Source organism: Brachyhypopomus gauderio, unplaced genomic scaffold (genome assembly GCF_052324685.1).
Source record: "Brachyhypopomus gauderio isolate BG-103 unplaced genomic scaffold, BGAUD_0.2 sc150, whole genome shotgun sequence".
NCBI lineage: Eukaryota > Metazoa > Chordata > Actinopteri > Gymnotiformes > Hypopomidae > Brachyhypopomus > Brachyhypopomus gauderio.
Window position 1 is genome coordinate 391,942 of NW_027506971.1, and position 23,297 is coordinate 415,238.

A 23,297-nucleotide genomic window follows, 5' to 3' on the forward strand; every position below is an offset into this window, starting at 1 on the left:
TTGTGATGTTACACATGCATTTCCAAACAAGTAGTAAGTCTTGCATTAAGGCGTTCAAAACAGCGTTTGCTGGCGCTGTAAGCGCTCTAAACAGTGGTTCTGACCCAGATAGCAAAATTATTATGGCCCAGATGTGGCCCACTTGCCACATTTTCATCTGGCCCACTTGCCACACTGATTACCGGGCCTTAAGTGGGCCACTCCCGGTTGCCAGATTTGGGCCACATGTCAGCCAAAAGAGAAGCACACATTTGGGCCAGATGTGGGCCACAAGCTGACTACAAGGTGTGGGCCATATCTGGAACAGATCTGCACCAGACTCATTTCAGTAATAAAACTATTCTGGAAGCACAAAATGAATGCAAACACTGGAATTAGTGCAAAAGAATTTAATTTATTTAACACTCAAAACAACCTCCTCCTTCCAGATCACTGTCCAGTACAAAAACATTGGATTGATTTACATAACAGTATTTGACAACATTCAAACGTTACAATTTTGGTGTGAATCTCACACACACTGTCTCTTCTGCCGTAGCTTCCTCCATCCTTCTCTGTTCATTGCTAAATGTAGCCATATATTAACGTAGAACTCAATTTCTTGATTTGTGGCCGGTCTGGTGAGCCAATTTCTTCTAACAGCTCCTTTGTGGAAAACAAAGAGCAAAACAAAAAAGGAGATTGTTTAGTAAAGCAAGTGTTATAGAAGCTTATCACCATTTCTAATCAAATTGGAAACATTATATTCAAAAACACACTACTGAGCTCAAAATGTGTATTTAAATCTACTTATTTAAATTAGCTGTTGTCTTTTATCCTTTTTAAAATGAAAAATGTTAACCATGCAAGATTAACCTATTCACACTCATGCTGAAGTTACACACTTCCTTTATTACAGCTGAGACAAACATTTTGCTTTAAAGCATTAAGTACATTTCAAGGAATTAATTTATGGTAATCAAACAAGTTAGTAGTACAATACAGCACCTACCAGCAATCACATCTTTTAGGAACAAGCTGCTGAATGCCATTTTCCCATTTATGTCCTGCCAGTTTAACTTCTTGGCTAGAGTTAGCCAGTTTGCTTCATGATTCGCCACACAGTATCCTTAATAACAATAACAACATTGTCAACATTATCAACATTATCAACACAAGCACATTAATCAAGAATATAATTTGTACATAATTTTCCTGAAAACAGGCTATAAAACAAAGATAAAACATTGAAAAAGTCAAGCACAAAACAATACTTGCTTGAAACAAGCTTTGTAAAACAGATTTAAACAAATCCAAGTAATTTTAGATGAAACAAACACCAAGGCCTCAAAATGAAATTAATCACAAAACAAAAGTATTGTCCCTTTTAAATATTAACAGGTGGTTGCTGATTTGCCAGGCTAGCCCTTTGCTCTCTCCTTGCCTGCCTCCCACCTTCTCGATCCATGGATGGGTGTTGCCATCTCTTCATCCACATTTCTATTTCTTGGGCAGCAGCCTTCATCGTAATCCTGTTACATCTAACTGCACCTGGAAATACAAAATACTTAAGACATTGAGCACAGCCACCTTTTCACCTTCACTGCCACACCTGACCCACATCTTAACCACAAGCACTATTGGGTCATTATTGTTGCATTACACACCACCATTTAATGTGAGAAATGAAATTATAGAATGCAAGTCAATAACCATTTTAAATAAAATTCTAAGTGTTTTAAAATATTACTGGTGTGATGGCTTAGATAAACGTTTGTATGGCAAAGTTGCATTTTCAAACAAATGCTCACATCAAAAAGCAGAAAGCATACCAATTATTACATTAGTTGTGTGTTATGAAGCTCCATCTTTCTGTTTATGCCCCTCCAGCCAGAGTTTGTCATTGTACATCTCATGATCTCTCTCCAGACAGTGTCTTTCACATCCAAACATTCCTGAAGTCCTTCGGTGATCTATAAATAAAAACAGAGTTAGATAAATAATAAGAAGAAATAATAAATCAAGCACAAGTAAATTACATCAACAACTGCTGGCAAAAATAAAGGAATCATTACACAAGGCTTTTCAACATTTTGGCTTTGTGAAGACATGACATTAAGCATCAGGATAGAAAACAATAACAAAAACCTTCAAAATTGAAACAATGTTGATGATAGCTCAACACAAATTTGCAGACTAGTATTTTCTTTTAACATTTAAGCAACTGGTCATAAATTGAAAGAAAACTATGGTAACACCTATTTAAAATCAAATATCAAATTAAAAAAGATGACACTGTGTTTGGAAATAGCAGAATAAGCTTGTTGGCATAATAATATAGCTTAGCTAAATCAAGATTTATATTCATTATATGAATTAGCTACATTAGCTAGCTAAACCCATTTGTGTCCTTTTGTTCTCACCCCCCAGCAGCTCGTCCCTCTTGTAAATAAAACTTGTCCTTAAAGTGGTCACGATAACAGACTCTATGTCTGTAGGACACGCTAAGTTATCACTAAACTAGCGATAAAAACAAACAAAGAGAGAAAAAGTAAAGTGGCTAAAAACAGTACACAAAGACGGAAGATAAAGTTAGCTAGCTAGCTAGCCGTTAGCAAGCTAGTCTAGAGAACAAAGAAAAATAATGACGCATAGAAAAAATGCATACAGACAAATTTAGCGAAAGTAGCACTATTTTAAAGTACAGTTAACCAATTGTAAAGCTTAGCAAGCCTCCTTGTCAATGTTCTTTTGGGCAGGGAGAGAAACTTAAGTCTTACCTTGTGCGTGCGTAAAACGTGTATGTCGTCCGTCTTTTCCGGTGTGGTCGGAAGTGCAGGTAGAGTGTTGGGTGATTGTGCTTTAAACTTTCAGCACGAACTTCAGCCAATCGACTCGCACTTTCAGCATATGTGCTGCCTTAATGTTTTGTCACGAGTACAGCAAATAAAACTAAAAGGTAACAATTGTTGGGATATTTTTTCTTGACCCAGATAGGCCCCAACACTGCCCCGATGAACCGATTAGTTTTGACTGAATTACCCAAGCAAAGTCTTAACACCAAAAGTTCTTTTAGATTAATTTATATGGAATATAATTGAATACAATATAGTCAAAATATACGTGGTACAAACTCTCCAGTGCACTGGTGCTAGTTGCCTAGAACTCTACCTAGCCCAAGTGGATCTCAGCAGCGTCCAAGCAAAAAGTCCTCGTGCTGGGCGATGTCCTCCCTTTCATACCTCTTCTCTAAGTTTCGATATCTGCCCCCACCTTTGCTACTCTTCCTTAGAGCCCCCCCTGCTCCTCTCTAGCCGTCCATCTCCTTATCTCAAACTGCTTGTTTTGCAGCTTACACTGAATAGGCCCATTCTATTCTCCTCAAGGCCATTGAGGCTTTCTCACTTCTGCTCTTCCACAGTCTTTCAGGAAAACATTAGGCTAAGTTTAAACATTAAGTTATTCACCTTTAAATTTCTTTTTTCCAACACAAACTAAATTAAATTTAATTAAGTTGGCTTGACAAAGCATGTGGTACCTTTAATTACTATAGTCAAATCAAATATATTTATATAGCGCTTTTCACAACACATGTTTTCACAAAGCGCTTTACAGGATTTACAAGTTTTAACAAACTTTTTTTTTTTGAGTTTTTGGAGTTTTTTTATAATGTATTACGGCCCAGATCAGTACTGAGGCATGTGGGCCAAATAACAGTTTGTAACATGTGGGCCACTTTTGGCTCACATGTAGGCAACACTGCCATATCTGTGCCAGAAGTGGGCCACATCTGTTTTGCAACTTGTGGGCCAGATGTGTGTTTTCAATATGTGGGCCACCTCTGGCTCACATGCGGTTTGCGAGGCCCGACAGTGAGCCACCAGTGCCATATCTCAGCCGGGAGTGGCCCACATCCGTCTGCTATCTGGGGAGCATAACTTGTGGCAAAAGTGCAACTTTTGAAGAATGAACTGAAAACTCATATTTTGTTCTAAAACAGTGTTTGGATGTGATAACAAGCTGTTTTATCATGTTTGTAATGTTACACATGCATTTCCAAACAAGTAGTAAGTCTTGTATTAAGGCGTTCAAAACAGTGTTTGCTGGCGCTGTAAGCGCTCTAAACAGTGTTTCTGAGCATAACTTGGAGCAAAAGTGCAACTTTTGTAGAATGAACTGAAAACTCATATTTTGTTCTAAAACAGTGTTTGGATGTGATAACAAGCTGTTTTATCATGTTTGTAATGTTACACATGCATTTCCAAACAAGTAGTAAGTCTTGTATTAAGGCGTTCAAAACAGCGTTTGCTGGCGCTGTAAGCGCTCTAAACAGTGTCTCTGAGCATAACTTGTGGCAAAAGTGCAACTTTTGAAGAATGAACTGAAAACTCATATTTTGTTCCAAAACAGTGTTTGGATGTGATAACAAGCTGTTTTATCATGTTTGTAATGTTACACATGCATTTCCTAACAAGTAGTAAGGCTTGCATTAAGGCGTTCAAAACAGCGTTTGCTGGCGTTGTAAGAGCTCTAAACAGTGTTTCTGAGCATAACTTGTGGCAAAAGTGCAACTTTTGAAGAATGAAAAGAAAACTCATATTTTGAATGAAAACAGTGTTTGGATGTGATAACAAGCTGTTTTATCATGTTTGTAATGTTACAAATGCATTTCCAAACAAGTAGTAAGTCTTGTATTAAGGGGTTCAAAACAGCGTTTGCTGGCGCTGTAAGCGCTCTAAACAGTTTTTCTGAGCATAACTTGGAGCAAAAGTGCAACTTTTGAAGAATGAACTGAAAACTCATATTTTGTTCTAAAACAGTGTTTGGATGTGATAACAAGCTGTTTTATCATGTTTGTAATGTTACACATGCATTTCCTAACAAGTAGTAAGGCTTGCATTAAGGCGTTCAAAACAGCGTTTGCTGGCGCTGTAAGCGCTCTAAACAGTGTTTCTGAGCATAACTTGTGGCAAAAGTGCAACTTTTGAAGAATGAAAAGAAAACTCATATTTTGAATGAAAACAGTGTTTGGATGTGATAACAAGCTGTTTTATCATGTTTGTAATGTTACACATGCATTTCCAAACAAGTAGTAAGTCTTTTATTAAGGCGTTCAAAACAGCGTTTGCTGGCGCTGTAAGCGCTCTAAACAGTGTTTCTAAACATAACTTGTGGCAAAAGTGCAACTTTTGAAGAATGAACTGAAAACTCATATTTTGAATGAAAACAGTGTTTGGATGTGATAACAAGCTGTTTTATCATGTTTGTAATGTTACACATGCATTTCCTAACAAGTAGTAAGGCTTGCATTAAGGCGTTCAAAACAGCGTTTGCTGGCGCTGTAAGCGCTCTAAACAGTGTTTCTGAGCATAACTTGTGGCAAAAGTGCAACTTTTGAAGAATGAAAAGAAAACTCATATTTTGAATGAAAACAGTGTTTGGATGTGATAACAAGCTGTTTTATCATGTTTGTAATGTTACACATGCATTTCCAAACAAGTAGTAAGTCTTGTATTAAGGCGTTCAAAACAGCGTTTGCTGGCGCTGTAAGCGCTCTAAACAGTGTTTCTGAGCATAACTTGGAGCAAAAGTGCAACTTTTGAAGAATGAACTGAAAACTCATATTTTGTTCTAAAACAGTGTTTGGATGTGATAACAAGCTGTTTTATCATGTTTGTAATGTTACACATGCATTTCCAAACAAGTAGTAAGTCTTGTATTAAGGCGTTCAAAACAGTGTTTGCTGGCGCTGTAAGCGCTCTAAACAGTGTTTCTGAGCATAACTTGGAGCAAAAGTGCAACTTTTGTAGAATGAACTGAAAACTCATATTTTGTTCTAAAACAGTGTTTGGATGTGATAACAAGCTGTTTTATCATGTTTGTAATGTTACACATGCATTTCCAAACAAGTAGTAAGTCTTGTATTAAGGCGTTCAAAACAGTGTTTGCTGGCGCTGTAAGCGCTCTAAACAGTGTTTCTGAGCATAACTTGGAGCAAAAGTGCAACTTTTGTAGAATGAACTGAAAACTCATATTTTGTTCTAAAACAGTGTTTGGATGTGATAACAAGCTGTTTTATCATGTTTGTAATGTTACACATGCATTTCCAAACAAGTAGTAAGTCTTGTATTAAGGCGTTCAAAACAGCGTTTGCTGGCACTGTAAGCGCTCTAAACAGTGTTTCTGAGCATAACTTGGAGCAAAAGTGCAACTTTTGAAGAATGAACTGAAAACTCATATTTTGTTCCAAAACAGTGTTTGGATGTGATAACAAGCTGTTTTATCATGTTTGTAATGTTACACATGCATTTCCTAACAAGTAGTAAGGCTTGCATTAAGGCGTTCAAAACAGCGTTTGCTGGCGTTGTAAGAGCTCTAAACAGTGTTTCTGAGCATAACTTGTGGCAAAAGTGCAACTTTTGAAGAATGAAAAGAAAACTCATATTTTGAATGAAAACAGTGTTTGGATGTGATAACAAGCTGTTTTATCATGTTTGTAATGTTACACATGCATTTCCAAACAAGTAGTAAGTCTTTTATTAAGGCGTTCAAAACAGCGTTTGCTGGCGCTGTAAGAGCTCTAAACAGTGTTTCTGAGCATAACTTGTGGCAAAAGTGCAACTTTTGAAGAATGAAAAGAAAACTCATATTTTGAATGAAAACAGTGTTTGGATGTGATAACAAGCTGTTTTATCATGTTTGTAATGTTACACATGCATTTCCAAACAAGTAGTAAGTCTTGTATTAAGGCGTTCAAAACAGCGTTTGCTGGCGCTGTAAGCGCTCTAAACAGTGTCTCTGAGCATAACTTGTGGCAAAAGTGCAACTTTTGAAGAATGAACTGAAAACTCATATTTTGTTCCAAAACAGTGTTTGGATGTGATAACAAGCTGTTTTATCATGTTTGTAATGTTACACATGCATTTCCTAACAAGTAGTAAGGCTTGCATTAAGGCATTCAAAACAGCGTTTGCTGGCGTTGTAAGAGCTCTAAACAGTGTTTCTGAGCATAACTTGTGGCAAAAGTGCAACTTTTGAAGAATGAAAAGAAAACTCATATTTTGAATGAAAACAGTGTTTGGATGTGATAACAAGCTGTTTTATCATGTTTGTAATGTTACACATGCATTTCCAAACAAGTAGTAAGTCTTTTATTAAGGCGTTCAAAACAGCGTTTGCTGGCGCTGTAAGCGCTCTAAACAGTGTTTCTGAGCATAACTTGTGGCAAAAGTGCAACTTTTGAAGAATGAACTGAAAACTCATATTTTGAATGAAAACAGTGTTTGGATGTGATAACAAGCTGTTTTATCATGTTTGTAATGTTACACATGCATTTCCAAACAAGTAGTAAGTCTTGTATTAAGGCGTTCAAAACAGTGTTTGCTGGCGTTGTAAGAGCTCTAAACAGTGTTTCTGAGCATAACTTGTGGCAAAAGTGCAACTTTTGAAGAATGAAAAGAAAACTCATATTTTGAATGAAAACAGTGTTTGGATGTGATAACAAGCTGTTTTATCATGTTTGTAATGTTACACATGCATTTCCAAACAAGTAGTAAGTCTTGTATTAAGGCGTTCAAAACAGCGTTTGCTGGCGCTGTAAGCGCTCTAAACAGTGTTTCTGAGCATAACTTGTGGCAAAAGTGCAACTTTTGAAGAATGAAAAGAAAACTCATATTTTGAATGAAAACAGTGTTTGGATGTGATAAGCTGTTTTATCATGTTTGTAATGTTACACATGCATTTCCAAACAAGTAGTAAGTCTTGTATTAAGGCGTTCAAAACAGCGTTTGCTGGCGCTGTAAGCGCTCTAAACAGTGTTTCTGAGCATAACTTGGAGCAAAAGTGCAACTTTTGAAGAATGAACTGAAAACTCATATTTTGTTCTAAAACAGTGTTTGGATGTGATACCAAGCTGTTTTATCATGTTTGTAATGTTACACATGCATTTCCTAACAAGTAGTAAGGCTTGCATTAAGGCGTTCAAAACAGCGTTTGCTGGCGCTGTAAGCGCTCTAAACAGTGTTTCTGAGCATAACTTGTGGCAAAAGTGCAACTTTTGAAGAATGAAAAGAAAACTCATATTTTGAATGAAAACAGTGTTTGGATGTGATAAGCTGTTTTATCATGTTTGTAATGTTACACATGCATTTCCAAACAAGTAGTAAGTCTTGTATTAAGGCGTTCAAAACAGCGTTTGCTGGCGCTGTAAGCGCTCTAAACAGTGTTTCTGAGCATAACTTGGAGCAAAAGTGCAACTTTTGAAGAATGAACTGAAAACTCATATTTTGTTCTAAAACAGTGTTTGGATGTGATAACAAGCTGTTTTATCATGTTTGTAATGTTACACATGCATTTCCAAACAAGTAGTAAGTCTTGTATTAAGGCGTTCAAAACAGTGTTTGCTGGCGCTGTAAGCGCTCTAAACAGTGTTTCTGAGCATAACTTGGAGCAAAAGTGCAACTTTTGTAGAATGAACTGAAAACTCATATTTTGTTCTAAAACAGTGTTTGGATGTGATAACAAGCTGTTTTATCATGTTTGTAATGTTACACATGCATTTCCAAACAAGTAGTAAGTCTTGTATTAAGGCGTTCAAAACAGCGTTTGCTGGCACTGTAAGCGCTCTAAACAGTGTTTCTGAGCATAACTTGGAGCAAAAGTGCAACTTTTGAAGAATGAACTGAAAACTCATATTTTGTTCCAAAACAGTGTTTGGATGTGATAACAAGCTGTTTTATCATGTTTGTAATGTTACACATGCATTTCCTAACAAGTAGTAAGGCTTGCATTAAGGCGTTCAAAACAGCGTTTGCTGGCGTTGTAAGAGCTCTAAACAGTGTTTCTGAGCATAACTTGTGGCAAAAGTGCAACTTTTGAAGAATGAAAAGAAAACTCATATTTTGAATGAAAACAGTGTTTGGATGTGATAACAAGCTGTTTTATCATGTTTGTAATGTTACACATGCATTTCCAAACAAGTAGTAAGTCTTGTATTAAGGCGTTCAAAACAGCGTTTGCTGGCGCTGTAAGAGCTCTAAACAGTGTTTCTGAGCATAACTTGTGGCAAAAGTGCAACTTTTGAAGAATGAAAAGAAAACTCATATTTTGAATGAAAACAGTGTTTGGATGTGATAACAAGCTGTTTTATCATGTTTGTAATGTTACACATGCATTTCCAAACAAGTAGTAAGTCTTGTATTAAGGCGTTCAAAACAGCGTTTGCTGGCGCTGTAAGCGCTCTAAACAGTGTCTCTGAGCATAACTTGTGGCAAAAGTGCAACTTTTGAAGAATGAACTGAAAACTCATATTTTGTTCCAAAACAGTGTTTGGATGTGATAACAAGCTGTTTTATCATGTTTGTAATGTTACACATGCATTTCCTAACAAGTAGTAAGGCTTGCATTAAGGCATTCAAAACAGCGTTTGCTGGCGCTGTAAGCGCTCTAAACAGTGTTTCTGAGCATAACTTGTGGCAAAAGTGCAACTTTTGAAGAATGAAAAGAAAACTCATATTTTGAATGAAAACAGTGTTTGGATGTGATAACAAGCTGTTTTATCATGTTTGTAATGTTACACATGCATTTCCAAACAAGTAGTAAGTCTTGTATTAAGGCGTTCAAAACAGCGTTTGCTGGCGCTGTAAGAGCTCTAAACAGTGTTTCTGAGCATAACTTGGGGCAAAAGTGCAACTTTTGAAGAATGAACTGAAAACTCATATTTTGTTTCAAAACAGTGTTTGGATGTGATAACAAGCTGTTTTATCATGTTTGTAATGTTACACATGCATTTCCAAACAAGTAGTAAGTCTTGCATTAAGGCGTTCAAAACAGCGTTTGCTGGCGTTGTAAGTGCTCTAAACAGTGTTTCTGAGCATAACTTGTGGCAAAAGTGCAACTTTTGAAGAATGAACTGAAAACTCATATTTTGTTTCAAAACTGTGTTTGGATGTGATAACAAGCTGTTTTATCATGTTTGTGATGTTACACATGCATTTCCAAACAAGTAGTAAGTCTTGCATTAAGGCGTTCAAAACAGCGTTTGCTGGCGTTGTAAGAGCTCTAAACAGTGTTTCTGAGCATAACTTGTGGCAAAAGTGCAACTTTTGAAGAATGAAAAGAAAACTCATATTTTGAATGAAAACAGTGTTTGGATGTGATAACAAGCTGTTTTATCATGTTTGTAATGTTACACATGCATTTCCAAACAAGTAGTAAGTCTTGTATTAAGGCGTTCAAAACAGCGTTTGCTGGCGCTGTAAGCGCTCTAAACAGTGTTTCTGAGCATAACTTGTGGCAAAAGTGCAACTTTTGAAGAATGAAAAGAAAACTCATATTTTGAATGAAAACAGTGTTTGGATGTGATAAGCTGTTTTATCATGTTTGTAATGTTACACATGCATTTCCAAACAAGTAGTAAGTCTTGTATTAAGGCGTTCAAAACAGCGTTTGCTGGCGCTGTAAGCGCTCTAAACAGTGTTTCTGAGCATAACTTGGAGCAAAAGTGCAACTTTTGAAGAATGAACTGAAAACTCATATTTTGTTCTAAAACAGTGTTTGGATGTGATAACAAGCTGTTTTATCATGTTTGTAATGTTACACATGCATTTCCTAACAAGTAGTAAGGCTTGCATTAAGGCGTTCAAAACAGCGTTTGCTGGCGCTGTAAGCGCTCTAAACAGTGTTTCTGAGCATAACTTGTGGCAAAAGTGCAACTTTTGAAGAATGAAAAGAAAACTCATATTTTGAATGAAAACAGTGTTTGGATGTGATAAGCTGTTTTATCATGTTTGTAATGTTACACATGCATTTCCAAACAAGTAGTAAGTCTTGTATTAAGGCGTTCAAAACAGCGTTTGCTGGCGCTGTAAGCGCTCTAAACAGTGTTTCTGAGCATAACTTGGAGCAAAAGTGCAACTTTTGAAGAATGAACTGAAAACTCATATTTTGTTCTAAAACAGTGTTTGGATGTGATAACAAGCTGTTTTATCATGTTTGTAATGTTACACATGCATTTCCAAACAAGTAGTAAGTCTTGTATTAAGGCGTTCAAAACAGTGTTTGCTGGCGCTGTAAGCGCTCTAAACAGTGTTTCTGAGCATAACTTGGAGCAAAAGTGCAACTTTTGTAGAATGAACTGAAAACTCATATTTTGTTCTAAAACAGTGTTTGGATGTGATAACAAGCTGTTTTATCATGTTTGTAATGTTACACATGCATTTCCAAACAAGTAGTAAGTCTTGTATTAAGGCGTTCAAAACAGCGTTTGCTGGCACTGTAAGCGCTCTAAACAGTGTTTCTGAGCATAACTTGGAGCAAAAGTGCAACTTTTGAAGAATGAACTGAAAACTCATATTTTGTTCCAAAACAGTGTTTGGATGTGATAACAAGCTGTTTTATCATGTTTGTAATGTTACACATGCATTTCCTAACAAGTAGTAAGGCTTGCATTAAGGCGTTCAAAACAGCGTTTGCTGGCGTTGTAAGAGCTCTAAACAGTGTTTCTGAGCATAACTTGTGGCAAAAGTGCAACTTTTGAAGAATGAAAAGAAAACTCATATTTTGAATGAAAACAGTGTTTGGATGTGATAACAAGCTGTTTTATCATGTTTGTAATGTTACACATGCATTTCCAAACAAGTAGTAAGTCTTGTATTAAGGCGTTCAAAACAGCGTTTGCTGGCGCTGTAAGAGCTCTAAACAGTGTTTCTGAGCATAACTTGTGGCAAAAGTGCAACTTTTGAAGAATGAAAAGAAAACTCATATTTTGAATGAAAACAGTGTTTGGATGTGATAACAAGCTGTTTTATCATGTTTGTAATGTTACACATGCATTTCCAAACAAGTAGTAAGTCTTGTATTAAGGCGTTCAAAACAGCGTTTGCTGGCGCTGTAAGCGCTCTAAACAGTGTCTCTGAGCATAACTTGTGGCAAAAGTGCAACTTTTGAAGAATGAACTGAAAACTCATATTTTGTTCCAAAACAGTGTTTGGATGTGATAACAAGCTGTTTTATCATGTTTGTAATGTTACACATGCATTTCCTAACAAGTAGTAAGGCTTGCATTAAGGCATTCAAAACAGCGTTTGCTGGCGCTGTAAGCGCTCTAAACAGTGTTTCTGAGCATAACTTGTGGCAAAAGTGCAACTTTTGAAGAATGAAAAGAAAACTCATATTTTGAATGAAAACAGTGTTTGGATGTGATAACAAGCTGTTTTATCATGTTTGTAATGTTACACATGCATTTCCAAACAAGTAGTAAGTCTTGTATTAAGGCGTTCAAAACAGCGTTTGCTGGCGCTGTAAGAGCTCTAAACAGTGTTTCTGAGCATAACTTGGGGCAAAAGTGCAACTTTTGAAGAATGAACTGAAAACTCATATTTTGTTTCAAAACAGTGTTTGGATGTGATAACAAGCTGTTTTATCATGTTTGTAATGTTACACATGCATTTCCAAACAAGTAGTAAGTCTTGCATTAAGGCGTTCAAAACAGCGTTTGCTGGCGTTGTAAGTGCTCTAAACAGTGTTTCTGACCATAACTTGTGGCAAAAGTGCAACTTTTGAAGAATGAACTGAAAACTCATATTTTGTTTCAAAACTGTGTTTGGATGTGATAACAAGCTGTTTTATCATGTTTGTGATGTTACACATGCATTTCCAAACAAGTAGTAAGTCTTGCATTAAGGCGTTCAAAACAGCGTTTGCTGGCGTTGTAAGTGCTCTAAACAGTGTTTCTGAGCATAACTTGTGGCAAAAGTGCAACTTTTGAAGAATGAACTGAAAACTCATATTTTGTTTCAAAACTGTGTTTGGATGTGATAACAAGCTGTTTTATCATGTTTGTGATGTTACACATGCATTTCCAAACAAGTAGTAAGTCTTGCATTAAGGCGTTCAAAACGGCGTTTGCTGGCGCTGTAAGCGCTCTAAACAGTGGTTCTGAGCATAACTTGTGGCAAAAGTGCAACTTTTGAAGAATGAACTGAAAACTCATATTTTGTTTCAAAACTGTGTTTGGATGTGATAACAAGCTGTTTTATCATGTTTGTGATGTTACACATGCATTTCCAAACAAGTAGTAAGTCTTGCATTAAGGCGTTCAAAACAGCGTTTGCTGGCGTTGTAAGTGCTCTAAACAGTGTTTCTGAGCATAACTTGTGGCAAAAGTGCAACTTTTGAAGAATGAACTGAAAACTCATATTTTGTTTCAAAACAGTGTTTGGATGTGATAACAAGCTGTTTTATCATGTTTGTAATGTTACACATGCATTTCCAAACAAGTAGTAAGTCTTGCATTAAGGCGTTCAAAACAGCGTTTGCTGGCGCTGTAAGCGCTCTAAACAGTGTTTCTGAGCATAACTTGGGGCAAAAGTGCAACTTTTGAAGAATGAACTGAAAACTCATATTTTGTTTCAAAACAGTGTTTGGATGTGATAACAAGCTGTTTTATCATGTTTGTAATGTTACACATGCATTTCCAAACAAGTAGTAAGTCTTGCATTAAGGCGTTCAAAACAGCGTTTGCTGGCGTTGTAAGTGCTCTAAACAGTGTTTCTGAGCATAACTTGTGGCAAAAGTGCAACTTTTGAAGAATGAACTGAAAACTCATATTTTGTTTCAAAACTGTGTTTGGATGTGATAACAAGCTGTTTTATCATGTTTGTGATGTTACACATGCATTTCCAAACAAGTAGTAAGTCTTGCATTAAGGCGTTCAAAACAGCGTTTGCTGGCGTTGTAAGAGCTCTAAACAGTGTTTCTGAGCATAACTTGTGGCAAAAGTGCAACTTTTGAAGAATGAAAAGAAAACTCATATTTTGAATGAAAACAGTGTTTGGATGTGATAACAAGCTGTTTTATCATGTTTGTAATGTTACACATGCATTTCCAAACAAGTAGTAAGTCTTTTATTAAGGCGTTCAAAACAGCGTTTGCTGGCGCTGTAAGCGCTCTAAACAGTGTTTCTGAGCATAACTTGTGGCAAAAGTGCAACTTTTGAAGAATGAACTGAAAACTCATATTTTGAATGAAAACAGTGTTTGGATGTGATAACAAGCTGTTTTATCATGTTTGTAATGTTACACATGCATTTCCAAACAAGTAGTAAGTCTTGTATTAAGGCGTTCAAAACAGTGTTTGCTGGCGTTGTAAGAGCTCTAAACAGTGTTTCTGAGCATAACTTGTGGCAAAAGTGCAACTTTTGAAGAATGAAAAGAAAACTCATATTTTGAATGAAAACAGTGTTTGGATGTGATAACAAGCTGTTTTATCATGTTTGTAATGTTACACATGCATTTCCAAACAAGTAGTAAGTCTTGTATTAAGGCGTTCAAAACAGCGTTTGCTGGCGCTGTAAGCGCTCTAAACAGTGTTTCTGAGCATAACTTGTGGCAAAAGTGCAACTTTTGAAGAATGAAAAGAAAACTCATATTTTGAATGAAAACAGTGTTTGGATGTGATAAGCTGTTTTATCATGTTTGTAATGTTACACATGCATTTCCAAACAAGTAGTAAGTCTTGTATTAAGGCGTTCAAAACAGCGTTTGCTGGCGCTGTAAGCGCTCTAAACAGTGTTTCTGAGCATAACTTGGAGCAAAAGTGCAACTTTTGAAGAATGAACTGAAAACTCATATTTTGTTCTAAAACAGTGTTTGGATGTGATAACAAGCTGTTTTATCATGTTTGTAATGTTACACATGCATTTCCTAACAAGTAGTAAGGCTTGCATTAAGGCGTTCAAAACAGCGTTTGCTGGCGCTGTAAGCGCTCTAAACAGTGTTTCTGAGCATAACTTGTGGCAAAAGTGCAACTTTTGAAGAATGAAAAGAAAACTCATATTTTGAATGAAAACAGTGTTTGGATGTGATAAGCTGTTTTATCATGTTTGTAATGTTACACATGCATTTCCAAACAAGTAGTAAGTCTTGTATTAAGGCGTTCAAAACAGCGTTTGCTGGCGCTGTAAGCGCTCTAAACAGTGTTTCTGAGCATAACTTGGAGCAAAAGTGCAACTTTTGAAGAATGAACTGAAAACTCATATTTTGTTCTAAAACAGTGTTTGGATGTGATAACAAGCTGTTTTATCATGTTTGTAATGTTACACATGCATTTCCAAACAAGTAGTAAGTCTTGTATTAAGGCGTTCAAAACAGTGTTTGCTGGCGCTGTAAGCGCTCTAAACAGTGTTTCTGAGCATAACTTGGAGCAAAAGTGCAACTTTTGTAGAATGAACTGAAAACTCATATTTTGTTCTAAAACAGTGTTTGGATGTGATAACAAGCTGTTTTATCATGTTTGTAATGTTACACATGCATTTCCAAACAAGTAGTAAGTCTTGTATTAAGGCGTTCAAAACAGCGTTTGCTGGCACTGTAAGCGCTCTAAACAGTGTTTCTGAGCATAACTTGGAGCAAAAGTGCAACTTTTGAAGAATGAACTGAAAACTCATATTTTGTTCCAAAACAGTGTTTGGATGTGATAACAAGCTGTTTTATCATGTTTGTAATGTTACACATGCATTTCCTAACAAGTAGTAAGGCTTGCATTAAGGCGTTCAAAACAGCGTTTGCTGGCGTTGTAAGAGCTCTAAACAGTGTTTCTGAGCATAACTTGTGGCAAAAGTGCAACTTTTGAAGAATGAAAAGAAAACTCATATTTTGAATGAAAACAGTGTTTGGATGTGATAACAAGCTGTTTTATCATGTTTGTAATGTTACACATGCATTTCCAAACAAGTAGTAAGTCTTGTATTAAGGCGTTCAAAACAGCGTTTGCTGGCGCTGTAAGAGCTCTAAACAGTGTTTCTGAGCATAACTTGTGGCAAAAGTGCAACTTTTGAAGAATGAAAAGAAAACTCATATTTTGAATGAAAACAGTGTTTGGATGTGATAACAAGCTGTTTTATCATGTTTGTAATGTTACACATGCATTTCCAAACAAGTAGTAAGTCTTGTATTAAGGCGTTCAAAACAGCGTTTGCTGGCGCTGTAAGCGCTCTAAACAGTGTCTCTGAGCATAACTTGTGGCAAAAGTGCAACTTTTGAAGAATGAACTGAAAACTCATATTTTGTTCCAAAACAGTGTTTGGATGTGATAACAAGCTGTTTTATCATGTTTGTAATGTTACACATGCATTTCCTAACAAGTAGTAAGGCTTGCATTAAGGCATTCAAAACAGCGTTTGCTGGCGCTGTAAGCGCTCTAAACAGTGTTTCTGAGCATAACTTGTGGCAAAAGTGCAACTTTTGAAGAATGAAAAGAAAACTCATATTTTGAATGAAAACAGTGTTTGGATGTGATAACAAGCTGTTTTATCATGTTTGTAATGTTACACATGCATTTCCAAACAAGTAGTAAGTCTTGTATTAAGGCGTTCAAAACAGCGTTTGCTGGCGCTGTAAGAGCTCTAAACAGTGTTTCTGAGCATAACTTGGGGCAAAAGTGCAACTTTTGAAGAATGAACTGAAAACTCATATTTTGTTTCAAAACAGTGTTTGGATGTGATAACAAGCTGTTTTATCATGTTTGTAATGTTACACATGCATTTCCAAACAAGTAGTAAGTCTTGCATTAAGGCGTTCAAAACAGCGTTTGCTGGCGTTGTAAGTGCTCTAAACAGTGTTTCTGAGCATAACTTGTGGCAAAAGTGCAACTTTTGAAGAATGAACTGAAAACTCATATTTTGTTTCAAAACTGTGTTTGGATGTGATAACAAGCTGTTTTATCATGTTTGTGATGTTACACATGCATTTCCAAACAAGTAGTAAGTCTTGCATTAAGGCGTTCAAAACAGCGTTTGCTGGCGTTGTAAGTGCTCTAAACAGTGTTTCTGAGCATAACTTGTGGCAAAAGTGCAACTTTTGAAGAATGAACTGAAAACTCATATTTTGTTTCAAAACTGTGTTTGGATGTGATAACAAGCTGTTTTATCATGTTTGTGATGTTACACATGCATTTCCAAACAAGTAGTAAGTCTTGCATTAAGGCGTTCAAAACAGCGTTTGCTGGCGCTGTAAGCGCTCTAAACAGTGGTTCTGAGCATAACTTGTGGCAAAAGTGCAACTTTTGAAGAATGAACTGAAAACTCATATTTTGTTTCAAAACTGTGTTTGGATGTGATAACAAGCTGTTTTATCATGTTTGTGATGTTACACATGCATTTCCAAACAAGTAGTAAGTCTTGCATTAAGGCGTTCAAAACAGCGTTTGCTGGCGTTGTAAGTGCTCTAAACAGTGTTTCTGAGCATAACTTGTGGCAAAAGTGCAACTTTTGAAGAATGAACTGAAAACTCATATTTTGTTTCAAAACAGTGTTTGGATGTGATAACAAGCTGTTTTATCATGTTTGTAATGTTACACATGCATTTCCAAACAAGTAGTAAGTCTTGCATTAAGGCGTTCAAAACAGCGTTTGCTGGCGCTGTAAGCGCTCTAAACAGTGTTTCTGAGCATAACTTGGGGCAAAAGTGCAACTTTTGAAGAATGAACTGAAAACTCATATTTTGTTTCAAAACAGTGTTTGGATGTGATAACAAGCTGTTTTATCATGTTTGTAATGTTACACATGCATTTCCAAACAAGTAGTAAGTCTTGCATTAAGGCGTTCAAAACAGCGTTTGCTGGCGTTGTAAGTGCTCTAAACAGTGTTTCAGAGCATAACTTGTGGCAAAAGTGCAACTTTTGAAGAATGAACTGAAAACTCATATTTTGTTTCAAAACTGTGTTTGGATGTGATAACAAGCTGTTTTATCATGTTTGTGATGTTACACATGCATTTCCAAACAAGTAGTAAGTCTTGCATTAAGGCGTTCAAAACAGCGTTTGCTGGCGCTGTAAGCGCTCTAAACAGTGGTTCTGACCCAGATAGCAAAATTATTATGGCCCAGATGTGGCCCACTTGCCACATTTTCATCTGGCCCACTTGCCACACTGATTACCGGGCCTTAAGTGGGCCACTCCCGGTTGCCAGATTTGGGCCACATGTCAGCCAAAAGAGAAGCACACATTTGGGCCAGATGTGGGCCACAAGCTGACTACAAGGTGTGGGCCATATCTGGAACAGATCTGCACCAGACTCATTTCAGTAATAAAACTATTCTGGAAGCACAAAATGAATGCAAACACTGGAATTAGTGCAAAAGAATTTAATTTATTTAACACTCAAAACAACCTCCTCCTTCCAGATCACTGTCCAGTACAAAAACATTGGATTGATTTACATAACAGTATTTGACAACATTCAAACGTTACAATTTTGGTGTGAATCTCACACACACTGTCTCTTCTGCCGTAGCTTCCTCCATCCTTCTCTGTTCATTGCTAAATGTAGCCATATATTAACGTAGAACTCAATTTCTTGATTTGTGGCCGGTCTGGTGAGCCAATTTCTTCTAACAGCTCCTTTGTGGAAAACAAAGAGCAAAACAAAAAAGGAGATTGTTTAGTAAAGCAAGTGTTATAGAAGCTTATCACCATTTCTAATCAAATTGGAAACATTATATTCAAAAACACACTACTGAGCTCAAAATGTGTATTTAAATCTACTTATTTAAATTAGCTGTTGTCTTTTATCCTTTTTAAAATGAAAAATGTTAACCATGCAAGATTAACCTATTCACACTCATGCTGAAGTTACACACTTCCTTTATTACAGCTGAGACAAACATTTTGCTTTAAAGCATTAAGTACATTTCAAGGAATTAATTTATGGTAATCAAACAAGTTAGTAGTACAATACAGCACCTACCAGCAATCACATCTTTTAGGAACAAGCTGCTGAATGCCATTTTCCCATTTATGTCCTGCCAGTTTAACTTCTTGGCTAGAGTTAGCCAGTTTGCTTCATGATTCGCCACACAGTATCCTTAATAACAATAACAACATTGTCAACATTATCAACATTATCAACACAAGCACATTAATCAAGAATATAATTTGTACATAATTTTCCTGAAAACAGGCTATAAAACAAAGATAAAACATTGAAAAAGTCAAGCACAAAACAATACTTGCTTGAAACAAGCTTTGTAAAACAGATTTAAACAAATCCAAGTAATTTTAGATGAAACAAACACCAAGGCCTCAAAATGAAATTAATCACAAAACAAAAGTATTGTCCCTTTTAAATATTAACAGGTGGTTGCTGATTTGCCAGGCTAGCCCTTTGCTCTCTCCTTGCCTGCCTCCCACCTTCTCGATCCATGGATGGGTGTTGCCATCTCTTCATCCACATTTCTATTTCTTGGGCAGCAGCCTTCATCGTAATCCTGTTACATCTAACTGCACCTGGAAATACAAAATACTTAAGACATTGAGCACAGCCACCTTTTCACCTTCACTGCCACACCTGACCCACATCTTAACCACAAGCACTATTGGGTCATTATTGTTGCATTACACACCACCATTTAATGTGAGAAATGAAATTATAGAATGCAAGTCAATAACCATTTTAAATAAAATTCTAAGTGTTTTAAAATATTACTGGTGTGATGGCTTAGATAAACGTTTGTATGGCAAAGTTGCATTTTCAAACAAATGCTCACATCAAAAAGCAGAAAGCATACCAATTATTACATTAGTTGTGTGTTATGAAGCTCCATCTTTCTGTTTATGCCCCTCCAGCCAGAGTTTGTCATTGTACATCTCATGATCTCTCTCCAGACAGTGTCTTTCACATCCAAACATTCCTGAAGTCCTTCGGTGATCTATAAATAAAAACAGAGTTAGATAAATAATAAGAAGAAATAATAAATCAAGCACAAGTAAATTACATCAACAACTGCTGGCAAAAATAAAGGAATCATTACACAAGGCTTTTCAACATTTTGGCTTTGTGAAGACATGACATTAAGCATCAGGATAGAAAACAATAACAAAAACCTTCAAAATTGAAACAATGTTGATGATAGCTCAACACAAATTTGCAGACTAGTATTTTCTTTTAACATTTAAGCAACTGGTCATAAATTGAAAGAAAACTATGGTAACACCTATTTAAAATCAAATATCAAATTAAAAAAGATGACACTGTGTTTGGAAATAGCAGAATAAGCTTGTTGGCATAATAATATAGCTTAGCTAAATCAAGATTTATATTCATTATATGAATTAGCTACATTAGCTAGCTAAACCCATTTGTGTCCTTTTGTTCTCACCCCCCCAGCAGCTCGTCCCTCTTGTAAATAAAACTTGTCCTTAAAGTGGTCACGATAACAGACTCTATGTCTGTAGGACACGCTAAGTTATCACTAAACTAGCGATAAAAACAAACAAAGAGAGAAAAAGTAAAGTGGCTAAAAACAGTACACAAAGACGGAAGATAAAGTTAGCTAGCTAGCTAGCCGTTAGCAAGCTAGTCTAGAGAACAAAGAAAAATAATGACGCATAGAAAAAATGCATACAGACAAATTTAGCGAAAGTAGCACTATTTTAAAGTACAGTTAACCAATTGTAAAGCTTAGCAAGCCTCCTTGTCAATGTTCTTTTGGGCAGGGAGAGAAACTTAAGTCTTACCTTGTGCGTGCGTAAAACGTGTATGTCGTCCGTCTTTTCCGGTGTGGTCGGAAGTGCAGGTAGAGTGTTGGGTGATTGTGCTTTAAACTTTCAGCACGAACTTCAGCCAATCGACTCGCACTTTCAGCATATGTGCTGCCTTAATGTTTTGTCACGAGTACAGCAAATAAAACTAAAAGGTAACAATTGTTGGGATATTTTTTCTTGACCCAGATAGGCCCCAACACTGCCCCGATGAACCGATTAGTTTTGACTGAATTACCCAAGCAAAGTCTTAACACCAAAAGTTCTTTTAGATTAATTTATATGGAATATAATTGAATACAATATAGTCAAAATATACGTGGTACAAACTCTCCAGTGCACTGGTGCTAGTTGCCTAGAACTCTACCTAGCCCAAGTGGATCTCAGCAGCGTCCAAGCAAAAAGTCCTCGTGCTGGGCGATGTCCTCCCTTTCATACCTCTTCTCTAAGTTTCGATATCTGCCCCCACCTTTGCTACTCTTCCTTAGAGCCCCCCCTGCTCCTCTCTAGCCGTCCATCTCCTTATCTCAAACTGCTTGTTTTGCAGCTTACACTGAATAGGCCCATTCTATTCTCCTCAAGGCCATTGAGGCTTTCTCACTTCTGCTCTTCCACAGTCTTTCAGGAAAACATTAGGCTAAGTTTAAACATTAAGTTATTCACCTTTAAATTTCTTTTTTCCAACACAAACTAAATTAAATTTAATTAAGTTGGCTTGACAAAGCATGTGGTACCTTTAATTACTATAGTCAAATCAAATATATTTATATAGCGCTTTTCACAACACATGTTTTCACAAAGCGCTTTACAGGATTTACAAGTTTTAACAAACTTTTTTTTTTTGAGTTTTTGGAGTTTTTTTATAATGTATTACGGCCCAGATCAGTACTGAGGCATGTGGGCCAAATAACAGTTTGTAACATGTGGGCCACTTTTGGCTCACATGTAGGCAACACTGCCATATCTGTGCCAGAAGTGGGCCACATCTGTTTTGCAACTTGTGGGCCAGATGTGTGTTTTCAATATGTGGGCCACCTCTGGCTCACATGCGGTTTGCGAGGCCCGACAGTGAGCCACCAGTGCCATATCTCAGCCGGGAGTGGCCCACATCCGTCTGCTATCTGGGGAGCATAACTTGTGGCAAAAGTGCAACTTTTGAAGAATGAACTGAAAACTCATATTTTGTTCTAAAACAGTGTTTGGATGTGATAACAAGCTGTTTTATCATGTTTGTAATGTTACACATGCATTTCCAAACAAGTAGTAAGTCTTGTATTAAGGCGTTCAAAACAGTGTTTGCTGGCGCTGTAAGCGCTCTAAACAGTGTTTCTGAGCATAACTTGGAGCAAAAGTGCAACTTTTGTAGAATGAACTGAAAACTCATATTTTGTTCTAAAACAGTGTTTGGATGTGATAACAAGCTGTTTTATCATGTTTGTAATGTTACACATGCATTTCCAAACAAGTAGTAAGTCTTGTATTAAGGCGTTCAAAACAGCGTTTGCTGGCGCTGTAAGCGCTCTAAACAGTGTCTCTGAGCATAACTTGTGGCAAAAGTGCAACTTTTGAAGAATGAACTGAAAACTCATATTTTGTTCCAAAACAGTGTTTGGATGTGATAACAAGCTGTTTTATCATGTTTGTAATGTTACACATGCATTTCCTAACAAGTAGTAAGGCTTGCATTAAGGCGTTCAAAACAGCGTTTGCTGGCGTTGTAAGAGCTCTAAACAGTGTTTCTGAGCATAACTTGTGGCAAAAGTGCAACTTTTGAAGAATGAAAAGAAAACTCATATTTTGAATGAAAACAGTGTTTGGATGTGATAACAAGCTGTTTTATCATGTTTGTAATGTTACACATGCATTTCCAAACAAGTAGTAAGTCTTTTATTAAGGCGTTCAAAACAGCGTTTGCTGGCGCTGTAAGCGCTCTAAACAGTGTTTCTGAGCATAACTTGTGGCAAAAGTGCAACTTTTGAAGAATGAACTGAAAACTCATATTTTGAATGAAAACAGTGTTTGGATGTGATAACAAGCTGTTTTATCATGTTTGTAATGTTACACATGCATTTCCAAACAAGTAGTAAGTCTTGTATTAAGGCGTTCAAAACAGCGTTTGCTGGCGCTGTAAGCGCTCTAAACAGTGTTTCTGAGCATAACTTGTGGCAAAAGTGCAACTTTTGAAGAATGAACTGAAAACTCATATTTTGTTCCAAAACAGTGTTTGGATGTGATAACAAGCTGTTTTATCATGTTTGTAATGTTACACATGCATTTCCTAACAAGTAGTAAGGCTTGCATTAAGGCGTTCAAAACAGCGTTTGCTGGCGCTGTAAGCGCTCTAAACAGTGTTTCTGAGCATAACTTGTGGCAAAAGTGCAACTTTTGAAGAATGAACTGAAAACTCATATTTTGTTCTAAAACAGTGTTTGGATGTGATAACAAGCTGTTTTATCATGTTTGTAATGTTACACATGCATTTCCTAACAAGTAGTAAGGCTTGCATTAAGGCGTTCAAAACAGCGTTTGCTGGCGCTGTAAGCGCTCTAAACAGTGTTTCTGAGCATAACTTGTGGCAAAAGTGCAACTTTTGAAGAATGAAAAGAAAACTCATATTTTGAATGAAAACAGTGTTTGGATGTGATAACAAGCTGTTTTATCATGTTTTGTAATGTTACACATGCATTTCCAAACAAGTAGTAAGTCTTTTATTAAGGCGTTCAAAACAGCGTTTGCTGGCGCTGTAAGCGCTCTAAAACAGTGTTTCTGAGCATAACTTGTGG

The 23,297-nt window shown here is 36.6% G+C and overlaps 2 long non-coding RNA genes across 2 annotated transcripts; both read right to left on the reverse strand.

Annotated features, from left to right (window-relative positions):
* Nucleotides 1-407: 407 nt before the first annotated feature.
* Nucleotides 408-2,877, reverse strand: LOC143500435 (uncharacterized). The gene is made up of 5 exons (XR_013126798.1): nucleotides 2,760-2,877; nucleotides 1,812-1,952; nucleotides 1,435-1,530; nucleotides 992-1,108; nucleotides 408-645 (listed from the first exon to the last, which is right to left on the reverse strand). It is a non-coding gene; the product is annotated as an uncharacterized LOC143500435 (long non-coding RNA).
* Nucleotides 2,878-18,137: 15,260 nt separating this feature from the next.
* On the reverse strand, nucleotides 18,138-20,608 carry LOC143500436 (uncharacterized). The gene is made up of 5 exons (XR_013126799.1): nucleotides 20,491-20,608; nucleotides 19,542-19,682; nucleotides 19,165-19,260; nucleotides 18,722-18,838; nucleotides 18,138-18,375 (listed from the first exon to the last, which is right to left on the reverse strand). It is a non-coding gene; the product is annotated as an uncharacterized LOC143500436 (long non-coding RNA).
* Nucleotides 20,609-23,297: the final 2,689 nt, after the last annotated feature.